The following is a 20,995-nucleotide window of genomic DNA, read 5'->3' as shown; positions in this document are numbered from 1 at the left end:
AGCGGAAGAGGAAGAACCTCTCTCCGTTCCTCGAGTGACAGCCGCAGCGTCGGGTCCGGGCCGAAGAGAAAACAAATATGATGGGCGTGGCTTCTGGTAATCTGGAGGCATCGTTACTTTGCAAAGAGTTTCGGGAGAGGAAAACGTCTTTTGCATACATATGGATGTAGGATTGCATCCTTAATCTTTGAAAGCACAGCTCGGTTTGCTAGTTACGGTGGATACGTTTAGCAATATTCTAGTGTACACCTGATTTTTCTTTGAGAAATATGATGAGTAATTATCGTATTACATTCAACACATTTACTGTTTGATGTAATTGAAATCTCACATGTATCCAAGTGTTGATCCTTGGTTTTATATCTAAAGAAGATGTTCGTTGGCTATTTCTTACAAACAGATATATACACATACATTCATTTGCTGTAACAGATGGACAGGGGTCAGGTATTTATGCTGTTTTCCGCACTGAAATCACTCCATGAAGTTTCATGCCTATTAAAGGGAGGGAACAGGTGTAGTATTTGTATGTCATTTTTTCCCCATCCAACTTAAGATCACCGTAGTCCTTAAGGGCATTTGTCACATCACTACCCATCCAGAGGAAGTTGTACCAAAGATTGCGTATGGGACAAAGACTGTGGATTGTGTTTGGGATAGAAATTGTGTATCCATGTGGATAATCCTATTGGAAAATAGGACTATCCATGAGGAGGCCTGCGCACTCTGCACAGGAACCATAAATTTTAGAAAATAAGAGCACACCAATATGAACATGCTGGTCCTTTGTGAGTCAAGTAAAGGTTCCATCCCTGGGGAAAAAATCCAGAACGCTCCCCTCCACGCCAGTGTGGCCTCCTGCAGCACAAAAAGAATAGCGTGGGGAAAAAACTTCTGGGTTCCAGTGCTGCAGTGCCCAGCTGTTGAGGTAAGTCCCTCAGCATCACCGCCCGTGCCACATTGCACAGCATTAGTGGCACTGGAGTTGATGCAACCCTTCCAGTTCAACTTCACACACAAAGACACATCGCTCTTTGGACAGCACAGTCAGTACCAAAGAAGGGCATCTGTAGCTTTATTAGCCAAATGCATACAAATCAAGCAAAAACAAATTACAAAGGTTCTCAATAATTAGTGATAATTGGGCCCCTGATGTTAAAACAGTTATCACTGTTAATCTAGTTCTGTTAAACCCTGAAGACAGTCTCCTGTATTTCCTGGGTTTGGCATATTACACATTCAGATATGAACAAAATGATTCCTGATCAGTGGATACTATTTGATTGTCACACATCTTGCGAAAGCTATTAGTAACTGTCTGCTATTCAGCAAAAAAAAGAAGGTAAAGATGACTTGCATCTTCTTTACAAGCAGTGACCTGCAGCTACAGGCAGTAACCTTTGGGAGGAGCTGTGGCTCAGTGGAAGAGTGTCTTCTTTGTCTTCAGAAGCTCCCAGGTTCAATTACTGTTATCTCAATTCAAAAAGAATTAGATTATAGATGATGTGGAAGACCTCTGCCTAAGACCTCCACCAATCCATGTAAACAATACTGACCTTGATGGAATGGTTCAATATAAGGCAGCTTAAAGTTGGGACTGTGCATTTGCCAGGATCAAGAAAAATGCTAAACAGGAACTATCAGCAGTGAAATTACCTAGCTCACCTGGGTTTTGTTTACGAAAAATGTGAACATTGCCAGGAGGGGGAAGGGGGGACTAGTCATATTTCCATTGGGAAATGAGTTCCATGGGAAATGATTGGGTAAAATTGGATAAACATCAATATGGGAGAATTTCTCAGAGATTCCATCCCTGATCAAGGAAAACAGCAAATGCTCTCTGCCCTGGGCCATTTATTGATCTCAGAACTTAAAACAGCAGCTTTAAAAGACTGGCCAAGTTTGCCTCCTAACACACGCTACTGCCCTAACCTCTAGATGTCAGAGTGAGCCAAGGAATAAATGGTCATTTTGATGACAATCCCCTTACTTAACAGTGTCAATAAATCTAAAAAAAAAATGTCCCCATTCAGGAGTGTGCCAAGGGACATCTAATATAAACATTTTCATAATGACTTTGTCTGTAGCCTGAATATTTACCTGGGTGGCATTTATTTGACTATCAACTATGGGTAATGAACATTAAAATAACTGGTAGAAGTAATCTCAGAACCATTTGCTGCAATCTTTGAGAACTCCTGGAGAACAGGAGATGTCCCAGCAGATTGGAGAAGGGCTAATGTTGTCCCCATCTTCAAAAGGGGGGGAAAAGAGGACTCAATTATCACCCAGTCAGCCTGACATCAACACCAGGATAATTTCTAAAGCAAATAATTAAACAGACAGTCTATAAGGACTTAGAAGAGAATGCCAAGATCACTAAAGTCAAAGTGGGTTTGACAATCTGTGACTCCCTCTAGAGCGCAGTCCCTTTAAAGCTTATGTTCAGCTGCAGTTGGAACCTCACGACTAATCAAGTTTGTTTTTACGCAGCTATGAAGTGTTGTATAAGATTATTTTAATTTTGATAATATTGCATTTGTTGAAGGAGAAGTGTACATCCTTATGTTACTTTGTTATATATTCATATTGAAGAGCTGAGAGTCACATTTGAGAATTTAAATACTTTATTGATTCATGATATACAGTACTTATGTACTTTAAGCTTTCTGGTGCAGATACCTTATTTCTACTAACTTCCAGATGGGACCTAGAGATCTCCTGGGATTACAGCTGGTCTCCAGACTGTGGGGGTCAGTTTCCCTGGAAATAATGGCTACTATATAGGATTTCCAACCTCCAACTGATGGCTGGAGCTTTCCCAGAATTCAGGGACGTAGGTATAGATTTTTTATGGGGGGGTTCGGGGGTGGGGCCACACCCCCACCCGCCCCTAGTGTATGGCCACGACTCCTGAAGCCCCGCCCCTGGCCTAGCGCTTATAAAAGCAGCTCTCCGAGGTCGGGGATGGCAGACTCCCCTGCCCTGCCCTGCCCTGCCCTGCCCCTCCCCTCTGGGCAGAGGCATAGAGGGAAAATGGAGCCTGGTGCAAAATCTGAGTTTTGCGTCCCACCCCCCCCCCCCCCCACCGCGGGCAGTCATAGTGATATTGGAGATCCACACCCCAAACAGTATCACTTTCAATGGTGTTTCTAAACTGGAGAGTCCAAGTATTCTCCTTTTAGAATCCACCTTAAAGGGAGAATCTAGGGGTCCCTGAAAGTTAAACAACATTGAAAGTACTGATGCTTTGTTTTGGGGTGGATTCCCCCCACCCCACCCTGAAACAGCATCAATTTCAATGTGGCATAGTGGTTAAGAGCAGGTGCATTCTAATCTGGAAGAACCAGGTTTGATTCCCTGCTCTGCCACTTGTGCTGTGGAGGCTTATCTGGGGAATTCAGATTAGCCTGTGCACTCCCACACACACCAGCTGGGGGATCTTGGGCTAGTCACAGCTTTTTGGAGCTCTCTCAGCCCCACCTACCTCACAGGATGTTTGTTGTGAGGGGGGAAGGGCAAGGAGATTGTAAGCCCCTTTGAGTCTCCTATAGGAGAGAAAGGGGGGATATAAATCCAAACTGTTCTTCTTCTTCTTCTAAACTGAGGACCTCAGATTCTCCCTTTAAATCCATGCAGAAGGGGGTGAATTTAAAAGGAGGATCTGGGGAAATTTGGGGGGTTCCTGATGTCAGGGGTGCAATGGTTAAGCTAGAAGCATCAAACTTTCAGGGTATCTTTAGGAGTATCTCATAATTATACCACCCAGGTTTGGTGAAGTTTGGTTCAGGGGGTCCAAAGTTATGGACCCTCAAAAGTGTAGCCCCATCTCCTATTAGTTCCCATTGGAAACAATGAGGGATGGGGCACCCCCTTTGGGAGTCCATAGCTTTGGACTCCCTGGACCAACACAAAACCTGGGTGGTATCAATAAGAGACTCTACTGATAATACATTCCAGGTTTGGTGAAGTTTGGTTCAGGGAGTCCAAAGTTATGGGCCCTCAAAAGTGTAGCCCCCATCTTCTATTAGCTCTTGCTGGAAACAATGGAGGGTGAGGGCACCCCCTTTGGGAGTCCATAACTTTGGACCTCCTAAACCAAACCTCACCAAACCCGGGTGGTATCATCAGGAGAGTCCCCCAGACAATCCCTGAAAGTTTGGTGCTGCTCGCCCAAACAATGCGCCCCCTGCAGGCCAAAAACCGGAAAAGCACTAAAATGTTTTAAAAACCCACAAATGGGTGGGCGGAGCTTCGGACATGAATGGTGGGGGTCAAACCCGAGAACCCCCCCTTACCTACCTCCATGCCAGAATTACAACTGGTTTCCAGCCACCAGTTCCACTGGAGAAAATGGCAGCTTTCGAAACTGGGCTGTCTGCTGTTGTTCCTCTTCTCCACAAACCCCACTCTCCACCAAGTGATATCTCCAGAAATTTCCCAATCCAGAGCTGGTAATCCTAGAAAACCACTTTACAAATAAAATCAAAGGTTTTACAAATAAAAAGGTTTTACAAATAAAATCAAACCTAACCTTTCAATCATATGTTCAGCTGTACATGCAGAGTATGTAACATGAGAATTACACAGTGCACATAAATAGAAAAATTAAGTGTACACTGTGTAAACGTTCATTAATTCACTCTAACTTGTGAGCAAGAGCTGTATCAGTGTTCTAGGGGAAAAATATCAAAATGGTTTCCTGGCTAGTTCAAATAATTACCCTAAGCCTTTTGAAAGGTTTGTTTTTTTAATCTAGTACTATTCCCTTTCATCAGGACCCCAGTGAAAATTCTTGTATGTGGTTTATGAAAGACCAAGTGTGGTTTATCAAAGACCGAATCACTGCTACTTAGATGCACTGCTTTCCTGGTACCACCAGCTCATTTATACCATTCATCTTTAACCAATATTTATATCTTCAAGGCACATAGCAGATTATGCACTAACTTTTCTTTGAGTATCTTGTCAACATCAGTAGGGAAATTGTTGAATCAAAGCACAGAGAGTAAATCATGATAAATGTTCTGCAATACAAATAGTATTGTTCATTCACCTAAGACAAGGCTGCAGGAAAGGATTGACTTTATTACTTTGTAAATGTCATGTGAGAAAATTTAGCTAAAGGAGTTGATGTGTACAGTCTTAAATAACAAAATTTATAGCTTCAATCCTATACACGCTTACTTGGGTTTAAATCTCATTAAACACATAGCGGTTTGTTTCTGAGAAGACATGCCTAGGCTTGAGCTGTATGTCTGACTGTTCTTGCTTATAATTGGATCTCATTCTCCACTGTTTTGCATACCAGTCCAGTCTTGTATTTACACTTGTATTCCTGGATGTACACCAGTGGAACAATAATCTAGACAACATATCTTGACAACATTAATGGCAGAAAACCTTTCTCATTGTTCTGGAACTAAATTTTTAAATAGCCATATAAACTGCATCCTTTGTATCTCCAGTTAATATTTTGAACTGCTTTTTATTTATTCCTCTAGCACATATACACAATAATGGATTTTTTTTAAAAAATCATTCAACTCAGATTTTTTCAGTTTTGAGATGAGAGACTCAAAATTGAAAGTATTTTATAATTTCCACAAAGCATTTCATAGATCAATTTTACATTTTTTAATTGTGTAGCCAATGTGGGTTCCCTTTTAATTTTGTAGAAATATTGAACTGTGCAGTTATGACACCAATTTATATGTTTCACGGTCTAGATCTTGGCCCGCACAGTGCCTCTACACTTGACATCACATTTCCATTTGCAGTGTGAAAAATGCATTTTTCCACTTATTGCTCTTTTTTCAATTGTTCAGATGACTGAGCTGTTATTAGTTTGTTGAGCACTGATAGCAACTCAGCATATTATGTTGTCCTCTGCCTCACACATATTCCTAAATACCTGCGGACATACACATCTGGCAGTCACATGCATTTGTTTAGTGACTCGACTTTTTAATAAACTTTTTTAAAATCATTAAAAAAATCATTCAACTCAGATTTTTTCAGTTTTGAGATGAGAGACTCAAAATTGAAAGTACATAGATTTTAAGCATTTTCATAGTCAATTTTACATTTTTAATTGATATAGCCAATGTAGGTTCCCTTTTAATTTTTGTGAAATATTGAACTGTACAGTTATATTTTCCAATTTATAACTTGTTTCCCAACGGTGCTCGATCTTGTAGCCTCCTTTGTTATACCTCTACACTTTGACATTATATCCACATTTCCATTTTTGCAGTGTGAAAAATGCATTTTTCCACTTATTGCTCTTTTTTCAATTGTTCAGATGACTGAGCTGCTGTTATTGGTTGTTGAGCACCTGTATGATAGCAATCCTGGCATATTATATTAATCCTCTGCCTCACACATATTCCTAAATACCTGCGGACATACACATCTGGCAGTCACATGCATTTGTTTAATTGACTCTGACTTTTAATAAACTTTTTAAAAAAATCATTAAAAAAATCATTCAACTCAGATTTTTTCAGTTTTGAGATGAGAGACTCAAATTGAGAAAGTACATAGACACCATAAGCATTTTCATAGTCAATTTTACATTTTTAATTGATATAGCCAATGTAGGTTCCCTTTTAATTTTTGTGAAATATTGAACTGTACAGTTATATTTTCCAATTTATAACTTGTTTCACGGTGTCGATCTTAGCCCTTGTTATACCTCTACACTTGACATTATCACATTTCCATTTGCAGTGTGAAAAATGCATTTTTCCACTTATTGCTCTTTTTTCAATTGTTCAGATGACTGAGCTGTTATTAGTTTGTTGAGCACTGATAGCAACTCAGCATATTATGTTGTCCTCTGCCTCACACATATTCCTAAATACCTGCGGACATACACATCTGGCAGTCACATGCATTTGTTTAATTGACTCTGACTTTTAATAAACTTTTTAAAAAAATCATTAAAAAAATCATTCAACTCAGATTTTTTCAGTTTTGAGATGAGAGACTCAAAATTGAAAGTACATAGATTTTAAGCATTTTCATAGTCAATTTTACATTTTTAATTGATATAGCCAATGTAGGTTCCCTTTTAATTTTTGTGAAATATTGAACTGTACAGTTATATTTTCCAATTTATAACTTGTTTCACGGTGTCGATCTTAGCCCTTGTTATACCTCTACACTTGACATTATCACATTTCCATTTGCAGTGTGAAAAATGCATTTTTCCACTTATTGCTCTTTTTTCAATTGTTCAGATGACTGAGCTGTTATTAGTCTGTTGAGCACTGATAGCAACTCAGCATATTATGTTGTCCTCTGCCTCACACATATTCCTAAGTACCTGCGGACATACACATCTGGCAGTCACATGCATTTGTTTAATTGACTCTGACTTTTAATAAACTTTTTACTTACAGATTTGATAAAGAGTTAATGAATATATTTATATACATTTGTCTCAAATTATTTGACACCTTTCTTATTATCAAGAAGACGCAAAGCAATATGCAGCCATTTTTAATAGCATGTTCAGCTTGCGGCTAATTAATCTCAGTTGGTTTTACATTCCTCAGAATTCAATAGAATAGAAATAATAAGAGCTAAAAGAAAAAATCCCTTACAATATCTATTAGTAAGACTGAGCTGAGGTAATGATTATATTAATTATCAAAGGATCTGTTTGGCTCTTCATCACTCTAATAATTTAAAATGCATGTATTTATCTCTAATTGTACTTTCAAATGATATTATAATTGCTACTTAACTATTGGGAACATGTTTGCATGTGGATACGGGCACTCTGGGAAATGACAATCACTACCATATAGCTCCTGATGATCCAGCTCAGGGACAGATTAATAAATGTTAACTAACCACTGATCCAGTTAAAATAACTCCGTAGTTATGTAGTCTTACTATTTTAGCTTGATAACCTTAGTGTGTCAACTAGACCTCCCAGATCATCGCATTTGGAAGATAAGCAGGACAGTGCTTATCTTCCCCCTCCCTTGCATGCCACCCCTCACTCCCTCCCCTGCCTCACTCCCCTTCCCTTGCATGCCACCCCTCCCTCTCCCTCCGCTAGGGTGGGTGGGTCATGTCCAGATGCCGGGCCCCTCCCCCTCCCTTGCATGCCACCCCTCCCTCCCTCCCCTTCCCTTGAATGCCACCCCTCTCTCCCCTTCCTCTCCCTCCACTAGAGTGGGTGGGCTATGTTCAGATGCTGGCATTATACGGCACTGACGGAATGATATGCTCTGCAGGCAATCACAAACCATCAAGCACAGTACATACTAGGGTTGCCAATCACCGGGTGGTGACTGGAGATCTTCTGTTATTATAACATCTCCAGTCAACAGAAATCAGTTCACCTGGAGAAAATGGCCACTTTGGAAGGTGGATTACATGGGATTAAACCCCACTGAAGTTCCTCCCTTCCCAAAGCCTGCCCTCCTCAGGTTCCACCCCTAAAATCTAAGTATGTCCCAACCCGGAGCTGGCAATCCTAGTATGTACAGACCTGCCAGGAATCACAAATTTCAGATGATAGGACATGCAGCACTGGCTCATTGTCATGTATTCTACACAAATGGAGAATTTGGTGATAGGTATTCTGCTGAAAAGTGCTTTGAAACAACAGAGGAAACTTTGCACAAACAGCACAATTATATTGATAGCACTTTTGGCATTGTTGCACACCAAATATTATCCCAGGTTTGTATTTTTTTTCACTGTCCCACTGTATTGGGGCTAGCAACAAGAACAGAGGCATGAATTTTTCCATTCCATGCATATTCCATGCATATAATTTTCCATTCTCAGAGCCCTTCGGGGATGGGGCGGTATAAAAATCGAAAGAATAAACAAACAAACAAATGAACAAACAAATAAAGTGGGTTTTTCCTATGTTTATTCCTTCCTCCCGGTCCTCTAAACCTCTGGAAAGATAATTTCCAGAGTCGTGGAACTTATGCAGAGAAATGGTCAAAAGGCAAACTAAACATGACTGTTTTTCAGTCAGATAAAGTGAGCCACTTATATAATGGCCTTGATCTGTCCTTCAAAGCATGTGAGGCTATCAAGAAACAAAACATGGTAAAAAAAAGTAAGGGCCACAAAAGCATTGGTCTTTTCCTGGAACCTTCCCTGTAGTGTATGCATGCTGCTTGAAAGAGAAAAAATTAAACATCAAAATCTTGATGTGGATAGAAATATTGAAATGTATTTATTTAAAATATTTATACCCGGTCTTATCTGTGCATACTCAAGATGGCTAACAGAGAATGCCCATGAGCAAATAGACATTTCCAAGATAGGGTACCAAAAAGAAAAGACTAACTGAGGAGTGTAGCTGGCACACGGGAGAATACTGGGAGGTGCAATGAAGGGCTTTAAAGGTCAACATCAGAACTTTGAATTGAGTGCGGAACCAGACTGGCAACACAAGAAGTTAATGCAGTTCTGACATTATACATTCCAAGTGGCTGGCCTCAGGCAGGAGTTTCACTGCTTCATTCTGCCCTAATTGAAGCTTACAAGTCATCTTCAAAGGCATCCCCACATATAATATACATATAACAGTGATTCAGACTAGAGGTTACAGCAGGATGGATCAGTGTAGCTAGGTAAGTAGAGTAAGGTGTCATTGAAACAAGGCACTCCAAGCAACAGCCAGATGTCACTAAAATCAGGTGCACGAAGAAACAATACTGACCTGTTTTTCAATAAAGCCCTTTAACAGAGACCTGAACAGAGGGCAGCTCTAGCATGATCTGCAAGTCATTTTTTGTATGGTGAAGGAACTAATTTATTGGAATTTTCAAATACCCAGCTGAATAACTCAACAAACTTAAGCTCAGTGCATTCAAAGGTTGATAGATGATTGAGGCTACAGGGAACAATCTATGTGGACTGATGATTTGGGTGACTGTCCCTGCTCATTAGGACCACCACCACTAGGGGCATTCCCGTCCAAAAAGACTGGTGGGCTTGAGCTGAAGATGCAGATCGGACTTCTGATACTAAAATCTGACTTTCAGACTGGACTCAGCTCCCTGCTATAACCTGATATCTTTGCTTGGCAGCTCAAGCCGGGACAGCTACATGAAGATATGTTTTTTGAGTTTTTGTGCTGCAGGGTGAGCTCTACTTACGCCTGACTTCAATCATCACATGTATAGACTTAGGTCTGCTTTGATCCCCCCCACCCCCTTCAGTCTATTTTTGAACACATTTGTTTGAAAATCAAACAGCAAACTGATCCAAGAAAGTGAGGAGGTAACTTCATAATTACTACAAAGAACAGGCAGTCACCACTACTCACAGCCTACTCCAAGAAGGGCCAAGACAGCTTTCTAATTGATAGAGTCCAACCAAACAGTGGTGTAAAATTTGAGCTGTTGCTGATCAGAAGAAGAGTTTTCTCCTAAAATCAGTCAGAAAATTATACATGTGCCCAAAGTCTGCACCTCCACTGTGGGAATCACTGCTAAAATTATGCTTGTCAGCACATACCTCAGGTGTGTTGTGGTGCGGTTGTGATAACCTGCTGTGTGCAACTCCTTCATAACTTAATTATGCAGCTGTTCCAGTGGATAAACAGTGCTGCTTCTAGACTAGAGACTTCTTTCCTTGCCATCCTGATTTCTGACTGTTCTTACATATTTTGTTTCATGAAGCTGAACATCAGAATCTAACTGGGACAAGAGAATTTAAATGGAAATTAGATAGTCAAACAGGAGGAGCAGAAAATGTCAGACTGGTTGTGGGGAAGTCTGTTCATCTCTAGTGACTTGCCATATAAATGTATCAAATCCCCTTGCTTGCAAACCTCATTGAATCATTAGTAGAGATTAAACAAGTAAACTCTGCAAGAGCTGAAATGAGTCAAATTGTGCTGGGAGATATTATAATTTGAAAGAGATGTCCTAGTTTCCCTCCAGGTTTGTAATGCTGGTCCTTTTTCAGCACTAATCCTTCCATAAATATATGCAAGAATAAGAAAGGGAGGAAAAAAGAGCTCATCTTGGAAGTGGATACTTTGAACAGAAGTTTGAAAAAAGGAAATGCACTCTCTCGCTCTTAGAGCTGTCTGTTTTAATTGGTTCTGTTCCTTTACCTTTAATAGTACCCTGACACTCAGAGATGTTAGATTAAAGCAGAGTGTCTTAGAAGATTCTAGCTGCTTCGCAAATTAAAGCTGCAAACCTATGCACACTTACATGAAAGTAAGCAGCATTGAGCTCAATGGCTCTTACTTCAGCGTGAGGGATTATGCTGTAAGATACTTGTCTAAATCTTAGGTCAGATTGATGGTTTTTCAAATATGTTCTTTGCAAGATTTCCCTCCCCCCCCCCTCCACAGAAAGCTGGGTCAGAGATGCCCAAAGTGAACTTTATGGGGCACAATAACTTCCTACCGAGAACACTGTGCAACATGTCTATTACTCTTTCTTTTTCTAATTGTCTAGCAGGTTAAACCGATTGACTAAATACAAGCAAACAGATAAAAAATACATCATTCTCCTGTCCTCCATTTTATCCTCACAACAATCCTGGGAGGTAGGTTAGACAAAAAGAGTGTGAATGACCCAAGGTCACCTGGCAAACTTACAAGGCATGAATGAGGTTTCAAACTTGGGTCTGCAGTTAAAATATTCTAAGCTGACTCTAAACTGTAGTTATTTGCAAGTAACAACTTTCAAATGATACATCAAAACTCTTGGGGTCAAGTGAAAAACTTCAGGTTTTATTTAGGAGAATAGCCACTTGCCCCCATATGAGGAGCCTTGTAGAAAAGAGTCACAGTTTACCTGACACTTCTCATTGTCTCTAAATCTCACCTGTTTTTGTAAACAGTTTGTATGTGTGTTTGTGGAGCGGGACTCTGTAAGGATGTATCCAGTTAACTGGGCTCCACAGTGCATTTGCTCACCTTTGAGGTACAACAAGAACCCTGTTTGTTTTACCGTGTAGGTTGTATAATGTTAAAAACCACTACAATTATATCTTTAAAAAACTTTCCTTCTGGTGAACAGGCATTAGATTAGCCATTGATTTTACCCTCACTTTGTGGGGGAAAAAAGTGATGCAATGCTATCTAAATCTAGCACCCATATCTGCAGGCATTGTGGAATCAATATTTCAAATGTCAGTCCATTTCCAATAGAGCCGAAAAGACCAAGCTGAACTGGAAATGCTGGTGTCTTGCTGGTCCAACACACAGGTTCATGTCTGCTCATACAGCGCCCTCAGGGCTTGTGTTTCCTAACTGGCATGCGAAGATCTATGACTACGCAGTGAGTTGGAATTCACACTATCTGAGCTGTATCCATTGTTCCCTTACTTCCTATGCCAGTGATTCTCAACCAGGGTTCTGTGGTACCCTGGAGTACCATGAGCACGTCCCAGGGGTACCATGAAAATGCTACCGCCTCCCCCCCCCCCACTGGAATCAAATGAACTTTGAAAGGGGGGTTGGAAGCTTCATGGGCTCCCTTTAAACAACACTGAAAAACAGCATTGTTTTATTTGCCTAAATTCGGTGTGGATTGGGGGGTAGATTTAAACAGAGCTCTCCCTTTAAATCCCCCCAATCCATGTCAAATTTAGGCAAACAACGCAGCTGTCAATGCTGCTTTCCCCCTCCCCCTGCTTGCCACTCCCCCCACCTACAGGCCAAAACGGGAAAAAAACTAAAAAATGCCCCAAAAAATCAAATGAACCTCAGGGGTACCCTGAGATATGAAGAGCGAGGTCAAGGGTACCAAGATGTCAAAAAGGTTTGGAAACACTGTCCTAAGCCTTAATAGGTCAGCTGGAAAAGGGCAGACATTCAATACTCTGGCCAAGAACATAGGAAGAACCCTGCTGGATCTGGCCAGTGGTCCATCCAGTCCAGCATCCTGCCTTACACAGTGGCCAACCAGTTACTGTGAAGAACCACAATGACAGGGCAATGAGACCAAGGCTTTCCCCTGACATTGCCTCCTGGATTTAGATTTACTGCCTCTGAACATGAAGGTTCCCTTTGATCACAATAGCTAGTAGCGACGAAAGACTTCTCTTCCATGAATCTGTCTAAATCCCCTTTTAAAGCCATCTATGCCTATGGCCATCAAAACAACCCCTTCCAAAAAATTCCACATGATAAGCAAGAAACACAGGTGTAAACCAGACATGAGGCTATCTTGGGTAGCTTTCAATCTCCTAAGGATTAAAGGCGGCTGGGAGAAGGAAATCTATATACGTTGCACTGAGTGCCATGGAGAAAAGGTGGAATGTCTTTATTGTCCACGTTCTTTCGTAAACTAGACATCAATGCATGTGAAGAGATGTTCTGTGTGGCAGTGGCAGAGGCCTCCCACTGGAACGGTTCCACGGCTGACTCCGATTTGGCTCTTGCCTTTGAACTGCTGCTTGATACAACAAGCACACAAACAAGGAGGGGAAGATCTTGCACAGACTCTTCGGGATCCCACCGGACCCCCAGCTGACTTTGATGGTTTCTGCCTTTGTTATCCTGCCGAAGCGATATTGAGAGGCGCTCGACTGACTCGGTTCATAGCAGGAAGCCTCGATTCTCGAAAGCCTAGTTCCATCCACTGTAAGGTACTACTGGACTACAATCGAACTGTTCTACCGCAGACCAGTCCGGCAGCCCTCTGAAAGGATCAGTTAAATTCGTGATTTTAAAATCCTCCGAAAGGTGCCTCCTTCCCATCCCGCCCACAAACAGCTCGGAATTTACTACTGGAAAACAGGAGAGGGAAAGAGAAGAGGGGATCTTCGGACCCAAACGAAGTGCACATTCAAGGTCCAAGCCCCCCCCCCCCCCCGGAGCTCTCCCACCAACCGGCTCTATCGATTCCGGAGATCCTCTGGAGAGCATCTGGCTGGCATCCAGCCGGCCTACGGAAGCACGGCAAGGCAGGACCGTCTGTAATCCCTGCCACCCCCACACGCCCGAGGGAGGCTGGCAGGAAGGATTTCATAGGAGCGCTCCAAGAAGTCGCCCGCCTCCTCGCCTGCCTCATTCATTCCCACCGTCCGCGGCTAGTACAGTATGAGCGGCTCCTTCCTGGCGCTTGGATGCCAGCTCGCTCGCCCGCCCTCCCGGACAGCGAGCCATGGCAGCGTGAGCCCAGCGTGAAAGGCACAGCCAGGAAAGTCCTGCGGCCCCCGAAGAAGCGACTGGTAGGGACGGGACGGGGCGGCGCGGGAGGAGAAGCGGGTCTCTGGTCTAGGACAAGCCAAAGTTTTCTTTGGCCAGGCGGGAGAGCCGGGTGGGGCAGAGGACTGGAAGGCGCGCAGGCGAGGGCGCCATGGAAGTTGTTTTTCCCTCCTCCCGGCCGCCTGTTTGGAGCTTACGCAATGGAAGCCGCGATCTCCCCGCGGAAGGCAAATGCCTTTGAAGAATGCCGCGTGACCCGCCGCTTTGGGTCATCTCCGGAGCTCCCTTGGCGAGGAAGCACTTGCCCATTGCTCCAGAACGGTTGGCTAGTTCTACCCTGTGCCTTGCCAACCCTTCAGTGCTTCTTGTTGAGCCATCTGGCGCAACTGAGAGAGAACCAGTTCTGATTGTCTTCACACACAGTAAGCAGGTGGGAATGCTGGCGGACTGAGACAAACCTCTAACCCCGGCCATCGCCTCTTTGGGGTAGGAAGATCTGCCGTTGTCCCTATGCACAACGTGCTTTTTATCCTCTATTCGGGTTGATGATACACACGTGTGAATGTTGTTACCGCGAGGTTGGAAGCCGAGGAGAATTTATCTTGCAATGGATTAACACGCGTCCCTGAAAACTGTCCCCCCACCCCCCTCTTTTGTTGCTGGGTATTTGTGAAAACAGAAAGGCAGTTCTCATTGCGCCAGTATCAACTTGTGAAAAACAGGGAGTTTTAAGTATGCTTGGACTAGATTTCTGGATTGATGGCCACCCCTGCTGGAAAGCTACTATAGCAGTTCGGCTTCCCTGGATTTTAGTGTTTCTGTTGTTCCAATCATCAGCTGAACACTCATTCGCCTTACCATACATATTTGATTTTAATTTTAGGGGCATGTAAAGCAAAACAGCCGTCCCTATAAAATTACACCTAGGAAAAGTTCTGTGCCACTGGGGCAGGATGCCAGTCTCTGCTGTGACATCCACTTAGTTTAGTTAGCTTAGTCCTTAATGGTGTTACTGGAAAAACCCCAAACCTTCCTTCGCTCTATACCCTCACCAGTGAGGTAGGTGTCCAAATTGTCATGTATGTTGTGGTTTCCTGGCAATTACAGGTTTGGCAGGCTCTGACTTGAAAATCTTCACTAGGTTACTTCAGGGGTGGGGAAGACTGTAGGTGTACTCAGGGGCATTTTTTTGTTTATTAGTTCATGTGAATATTGACAAGTGCCAGGGTAGAATTCTACCCTGAGCACCAGCTGCTAGAGGTGATGTGGCATGTGGTGACTAAGAATGTGAGCTGGGCAGTCCTTGGCTCTAACCTCACCTCAGCCATGAGCTCACTAAGCAAACCTCTCAGCTCTTCCCTCCTCTCCATCTTCAAGAGGAATAAAAATTCTGTTTTACTCTACATTACTGAGATGATATATATGTCACTGGGAAAGACAATAAGGCTTGGAAAAGTTGAAGGCAGCAGGGAAAGAGGAAGACCCGACATGAGATGGATTGACTCTAGGAAGCTGCGGCTCTCAGTTTGCAAAATGCGAGCAAGGCTATTAATAACAGGATAATTGGGAGGACATTAATTCATAAGGAATGCACAGGCCACACACAGAGCATTCTAGAATTATTGGTACTACTATTAAATTTACAAATACATTGTGAGGGCTGAGATTTGAACATGGGACTCCTACAGACATGGCTAAAAACACTGCCATCCACTAAACTTCAATTAGTTATCTGCTGTAAAGTCCTTTTTGTGGTCCCCAGAATGCTAAGTCCCATTTAATTACAGATTGCACCTGAGATCTTCACATTACTTTGTGTGGGTTTCAAGAGCTGAGGAGCCTTTTCCTAGTCCTTCTTATCTTAGAAATTACCCCATTTTTCCCACCACCCTGCTGCATTTGCATCCTCTTTTGAGTTCATTTATAGTTGTCTTCAATAAAAGGTGCTACTGTCACTGGAGATGTTAATCTCTGCTCAGAGAAAATAAATCCACATGCTCTGATATCTTTCCTTAAACAGGAAAATGATAAGGAGAGGAAAGGACATGACTGTTTTGGTGTTATAATCTAGTTCAGTTGGGGAAAAGATTGGCGTAAACATGAATGGTATTAGTTCAGTTGGTCCTTCTGGTGAGTCACAGAACAACACAGGAGAATAACAACTGGAAAATCCCCCCCTTCTCCGCATTTCCTTCTCTAAAATTCTCCAAGGCTCAAAGGGTTTGAGTGGGTTAATTCTTCCACACTTTTTATTGATATTCAGTCAACAAGTTGGATCCTGTTTGTATACAGAAATTCTACATTATCTGCCTCCCCCTCCTGTTATAGCCTGAAATGGTCCCCAGATGCCACTTTTGCAAGACAAGGAGCAGCGAGAGGGTGGAGCTGAAGAACTGCCAAAGAGGAGGAGAACTAGTGAAAACGACATCCTTACCCCTCTTGTATATGTAGATCTTTTCTGTGGGTTCCAACCCAATATTCTGGTCCTTGTGAATTATATTTCCAGTTCAGTCTCAAACTGGTTTTCTCAAAAGCCTGTTCAGATCTATTCTGTACTCTTCTCCCAGCAAAGTGCTCTTAGGATTGCACTGTTAGTACCCATCAAGCTATTTTAAGAGTCTTATGTTATTTATCTTCTGCCTTCGTGGCACATTATAAAGTCAGATGTTTCTGCATAGCTGACCCATCACCAATTATGTAAAGAAATATGTTCAGCCATTGTTTTAATTTGTTAAAATCAGGACCGGCCTGTAATAATCTTTCCTAATATCCTGCAATTTTTCCTAAGATTATACTAAAGGTGGGGTGTGTGTGTGTGTGTGGGGGGGGGGGTTATATGTCATTTGGTAATATTAAAACCACACTCCTGGCCCCACTTTACTGCCAGGCATTGCACATTCTTCAGTGATGCCCAGAGGCGCATGTGATCTGTACTAATGGTTCTTGGTGAAGTGGGGACAAAAATCAACAATGAAAAAAATGGATTATTTAACTTTAAAAAGTAATCTCACTTGAAAAAAATGGAGGTAAATTGAGACCAGTTTTTAAAAGGCTAACAACCTCTTGAAACTGAAATAATACTTCTCCATCATACATACTTCTGTATTTCTGCTCAAAAGAAAAATCCATGAGGAAAATTATATGACTTCAGAAGGCAGTCTGGATAAACATGATTTATTGGGTCATGTGCAGCATTGATTTTTGTGGGAAATTATCAATATTTATGACCATATCCATCAAATGACCTAAATGTTTACTTTCCAAGTCATACAGAAACACTGTTCTGCCTATTCATAACCAGTTCTTTCTTGGGCGTTTGATCCACAATCTAACCATCCCATCCTAGGCAGAGCTACACCCGTATAAGTCCCTTGGTGTCTACAGACTTAAAAGATGTTGCTTTTCTTAGGAGTGCATAAGTCTGTCTTTGCTTAGTTTTCTGATGTGTATAGTATGTAATTGTATTTTGCAAAAGGCAGGCTAGTAACATGAGAAAAAAAATTGAATTATGTTCCCTGGTAGCATTAAAGTTCTGTTCACTATTATTTATATTATTCCATCATGAAACTTTAAAGTGGCAAACTAAGGACCTCTGATGGTCTCCAGTCCAGACACTAAGGAGAACTACGTAGCTTCAGCAGTGTTGCAGCATCCTGTGCCTTCTGATCGTACATGGCATAAAATGGTGTAATTGTTGCTGCAACCAGTTGCTAACATCGGTTCAATAACACATGCATTACAAGCCATTGGGGTATAATGGTTACAGTGTTGGACTAGGATCTGGGGGGCCCAGATTAGAATTTCCACTCTCTCACACCCAATAAATCTCCAGGAGTCAAGCAGAAGTCTTCTTGGGCAAAATCCCTACCTGGCCCCACCCACTGCTGGAAAACACTTGGAGGGCATAAGAAAAGGTGTTGATAGGAATCATGACACTCATGGTCATTACGTTAAGGATCTCTGCCCTAAGTAGAGCTGCTTGCCACTTAATAGTTGCTCTTCTATTTTAAAAATGCATCTGCAAAATTAGTTGATTGTTTCTGAGGGGGTTTTTTTGCCCCATATAATAGAATATATTGGGAATATGAGATTTTAAAATAACCCATAAGGTATTTTCAGAAAAATACTAAAACAGGCAAGCAGAAGTTCTCTAGTGAGATAAATCACTCCCATATTTTATAAAGAACATGGTCTGATAATTGCAGGGGGTAGTTGTGTCTATCTGCACTAGAACAGCTAGCTTTGAGCCTGTAGCACCTTAGAGACAAACAGGATTTTTTGCTATTCCTAATTGTAGCTGACAAAGGGATCCTTAACTCTCAAAAGCTCGTGCCCAAAAGCCTTTTTCATCTCTAAGGTGCTCCTGGACTCAGATCTAACTATTCTGTGACCTAGTCATAGTTCATAGAACTACAGTTATTAAATATGCACAAGGCAGGGTGGAGTCTAAACGTAAAGAATGTTCTACATCATATAAAAGTGTGTATCAAGCAAAGGCATAGCTAGGGAAAATGGAACCCAGGGCAAAATCTGAGTTTTTTGCCCACCCTCCCCCACCGGTGAACTGGATTTGTTTCCCCACTCCTCTACATGAAGCCTGCTGAGTGATCTTGATCTTATCACAGTTTTCTCTGAACTCTCTCAGCCCCACCTGCCTCTCAAGGTGCGTCTGTTGTGGGGGAAGGAGTTTGTGAGCCACCTTTAGTCTCCTTACAGGAGAGAAAGGTGGTGGGGGTGGGGAGGTATAAATCCAAACTCTTCTTCTTCTCTTCCACCCCATTCTCATGGACTGCTGAAGGGATCAAATTTTGATGGGAGGTGTCAATGTTACCAGGAGCTAGAAAGTCTTTAAGTTGGGTGGTGGTGGGACTAAGATGGAGGTAGTGTGTGTGTGTTGGGTGTGTGTGTTGAGTGGCTCTTCCCCTCTCCTTCCCCCCAGCCCCCTTTGTCGAGTGCCAGAGGAGGATCCCCTGCCTAATCTGTCAGGCAGGTCTCTGGGGGTGGGGGGTGGGGTGCTGGGAGTGGTGAGCCACGTAAGGGACCCCTCCTCTCCCACCCACCACCTGGCTGTGACTCACCTAGGTTCAGGCAGGACAATTTTCTTGCTGGCACAGCCGGCAGGTGAGCTCTTGCTCTTCTCCATAGCAATCACGTCAGTAACTCACCTCGGCTAGGACAGCCTCCAGGTTGGCCATCTTGACCCCGCCGGCCACAAGGGCCCCCAACAGTGCCCCATCTCACAAGGATGACCCCAGTCTCACCCCATCTCAGCCCCCCCCCCCGCCCAACAGCCTGGCCTTGAAGGGTCCTGCCTGGCCTGGCCTGGCCTGCTGCTGCTGAAGCCCAGTAGCAGGTTGTTGGAGGCATGCGGCTAGTCTTAGGGGTCCAGGACCCCCCCTCAGCAATCCTCGGAGGCGCCCCATCATCTGCCGCCGCTGTCCCCTCCTCCCCGCCTGCCTCTGCACACCTCAGAGGCCCCGCCGGCCTCTGCACACAGGTCAGGCAGCCATGCGGGGCCATGATGGCAATTGTCCCTCGCCCAGCTGCGCCGCCCCAACCGCCCCAGGGAGCAAGTGATGAAGGGAGGGAGAGGCGGCTGAGTAAGTGTATATTTTATTATATATTTTATTATATATTAGTATATTTTATTATACAGAGAAAGTGTATATTTTATTTTACATGTTTAGCATTTGAGCGTAACACATTGTAGAACAATAGGTTGCAGTTCATGGCCATGTTGTACGTTGTTCAAAGAAAAACCTTAATTTACTATTTGCATTCATATATTACTATATAGGGTTACTCTAGTCTAACACCAGATCATTGGTTTTAGTGGGCTTAGATGGCAGTCACTCTGCATGGAGGGTGCACTGTGAGCCTCCCAGAACTTCGTCTGCTAGCTCACCCTGTTCCTCCTCTTACTTTCTAAATGGAGACCTACTTAAGGCAGAATCATGACTCACTTTTAGGTCTTAACCTACAGTTTGAGGACCACTGCCATCTGCACTTCTCATGGATTGGATCAAGCCAAATGCATTTTTGGAAAACAGATTTTATTTGAGTCTTTAGAAATGTTTCTCTCTCAACTATGGGGTTGTAGTCTTCAAGTGCCCTGACCCAGATGGCCTGATCTCGTTAGATCTCAGAAGCTAAGCAAGGTCATCCCTGGTTAGTATTTGGATGGGAGATCACCAAAAAATCCAGGGCCTCTGTGTAGAAGAAAGCAATGGCAGGCCATGTCTGTTAGTCTCTTGCCTTGAAAACCCAATGGGTCACCATAAGTTAGCTGCAAAATGAGGGCACTTTACACACAAACAATCTTCAAGTATAATTTTTGGTGAACAGAAATATTTTTTCTATTGGGCTTGATGAAAAACTTGATATAATAAATATAGTTGAAATAATTTTTAACTCACAGAACATCTGCTTGATCAGGCAGAAATTCAGTAGGTGCTACTGTTTTTAACAAGAAGTTTCAGTGATGAGAAATGATGTTTCATTTGAATTCTGCAACTGAAAAATAGACAAATGTATTCTCTTTCTCAACAGTGGATGGTAATCATGTGGACAAAAATTGTTCTGGCTTGTTTAAGAAAGGCTTATTTTTTTCTTTTATATTGTCAACCATGTGTTCTTTGCTCTGACTTTTCAGATAAGTGGAAACAAATGAACAAGTTCTAATTACTTTTAGGCCGTGTTGCAGAAAATAGTGATTGGCATACTAAAGCTTTGGTAATATGCACTCAATCCTTTTGCAAATATAAATTGATCTAGCTATTTTATGGATATGATTTAAACTAAAATTGCTTATTAGCCTCACAACAAATTGCAAAG

The 20,995-nt window shown here is 42.5% G+C and overlaps 1 protein-coding gene across 1 annotated transcript in view; it reads left to right on the top strand.

Annotated features, from left to right (window-relative positions):
* Positions 1 to 13: 13 nt before the first annotated feature.
* The window catches only part of PKIB (cAMP-dependent protein kinase inhibitor beta), a 72,707-nt gene continuing 51,725 nt past the window's right edge, over positions 14 to 20,995 (top strand). Inside the window, exon 1 of the mRNA XM_048491977.1 lies at positions 14 to 96. The gene's annotated coding sequence lies outside the window, so the exon portion shown is untranslated. The remainder of the gene's footprint in view (positions 97 to 20,995) is intronic.

The sequence above is a fragment of the Sphaerodactylus townsendi genome, linkage group LG01 (assembly GCF_021028975.2).
Source record: "Sphaerodactylus townsendi isolate TG3544 linkage group LG01, MPM_Stown_v2.3, whole genome shotgun sequence".
Lineage (NCBI taxonomy): Eukaryota > Metazoa > Chordata > Lepidosauria > Squamata > Sphaerodactylidae > Sphaerodactylus > Sphaerodactylus townsendi.
This window is presented reverse-complemented; position numbering and strand designations above follow the sequence as displayed.